We start from the raw sequence: 2,212 nt of genomic DNA, 5'->3' as shown, positions 1-2,212 counted from the left end.
CCCCCCCCCCCCCCCCCCATCTCTCTGATCTGCTACAATCGTATGTCCCACCACGTTCCCTGAGGTCAGCGGACCAGTTGCTCCTCACAGATCCAGGAACTTGTCTTAAGCGCAGAGGTGACAGGGCCTTCTCTGTAGCAGGACCAAGACTCTGGAACGAGTTACCTCTGCTTGTCAGACAGGCCCCCTCCCTCTCGGTTTTCAAGTCCCATTTAAAAACTCACTACTATTCAGTAGCTTTCAACACCAGATGATCTGTGTTTTGATCCTGTATGCTCCACACTGGTTAGTCGTTATTATCTGCATCGTTTTTATGTCTATATTCTGATTTACCTCGTTTTGTATTTTGCTTTGTATGTTACCTGTTGTTTTGTCTGTACAGCACTTTGGTTGGCCTTGTCGCTGTCTGAAGTGCTCTATAAATAAAGTGGTATGGTATAGTATGGTATCCTCCCACCTCAATCATTTTCGGGAGTGACCACTGATAATCTGATAGCCTACATGCAGAGCTTCAGCTAAGGCTCGGACACATCATCGTCCTTCACCCCACCACCAAAATGCCATAGCCAAAGGACTTTTCAAGTCTCATAAAGCCAGTTACATTTTGCCAAGGTTATCTGTGTGTGAGTTTTTTTAAAAGTGGACAAGCGGTTGCACTGGTGTAGACCCACTCTCTTGTCCTCTACCCCCAGCAACCAGAAGATCGGAGACCGATATGACTGGAAAGAGATAGGAAGATGCAGTAAGTTGGCCACATTTAATTTATAGATCCTTGGTATGTGCCCTTTACAACCTCTTACACTGACGTGCTACATTGCTAAGTTTGTCAAGTTTGACGGTGCTCCCCTGTTCTTACTGATGCAGTCTTCATGTGCTATACGGAGGATCATCCACCCAGCCATGCATGTTTGGTGAGGTTTAGTCCACGGGTCAATGTGGCTTACCAGGGTGTGGCTGCTGCACAAAACAGCTTCTTGGAGCCAGTAGTAGAGAGATATCGGGGTCTGCAGTCCAGTCAGCAACAACTACATGCCAGTAGCGAGTCGATCGGAAGCTCTGTAAAACTCCTACTGTTAGACACCCCACCACACCCCAAAACTTTCAAAGGACAAACTGTTTTTAAGGGACTATAGTTACTATAGGCAGCACGGTGGCACAACTGGTAGAGCTGCTGCCTCTCAGCAAGCAGGTTCCTGGTTCAAACCCCGGTCCAGGGGCCTTCTGGGTGGAGTTTGCATGTTCTCTCCGTGCATGCGTGGGTTTTCTCCGGGTACTCCGGTTTCCTCCCACAGACCAAAAACATGCATGTTAGGCTGATTGGTAACTCTAAATTGTCCCTAGGTGTGAGTGAGAGAGTGAATGGTTGTTTGTCTCGTGTGTCTCTATGTGGCCCTGTGATGGACTTGCGACCTGTCCAGGGTGTACCCCGCCCCTTGCACAGTGATTGCTGGACATGGGCACCAGCGACACCCGTGACCCAAAATGGAATAAACGGGTAAAAATAATGGATGGATGGATGGATAGTTACTATAACCAAAGATCACATTAGGAAACTTTGATGTTAGACCATTAGATTGATGATCATTATACACCACAGGATTTTAAACAAAACCTGGTTTTGTTTCACAGATTTATACATTAGTGAAACTCTTTAGATGTAATAGCAAATTTGTGTATGACAACATTTGACAAAATCTGTGACTCTGCAGTAGCTCTTTTGCCACATTTTTAATTGTTTGTGCATTTGAGTCATCGCTTGGACTCTGAAGGCCACTTCAACAGACATTTTATTCTCTTTCAGTTCATCGAGGGTCTAATAAAAATCACAGCAACTTCAGCAAATCTAAATGCTTGTTCTGCTTCTGAGCATAAAACCCCCCTGGTGATCAAAGCGCAATATAAAGCAGACCTTCTTAACAAAATCGGATCTCAGCAATATCAAGGGTGACAGTGTACCAATTTCTTAGAGCCAAAGGAGTTAACATGCTGAGCACTGAAGCTTGTGATGCTGCCAGATTTCTAGTATGTGCACTGATACATTGTTTCTTCTTACCCACATTTAAGACAGACAGCATTTACAGCATTAGAATAAATGGTGGAAATTGTAATAAAGTTCAACACTGTTAGGATAAGGTGGCAAATGCAGCATTTCTCCCCCATTTTCTAAGTACGAATTTTGACAGTATTTTTCCAGATTTACTTATGTAAATGT

The sequence above is a fragment of the Nematolebias whitei genome, chromosome 14 (genome assembly GCF_014905685.2).
Source record: "Nematolebias whitei isolate Nwh7 chromosome 14, NemWhi1, whole genome shotgun sequence".
NCBI lineage: Eukaryota > Metazoa > Chordata > Actinopteri > Cyprinodontiformes > Rivulidae > Nematolebias > Nematolebias whitei.
The sequence above is the reverse complement of the archived record's forward strand: the minus strand, read 5'-3'. Positions refer to the sequence as shown.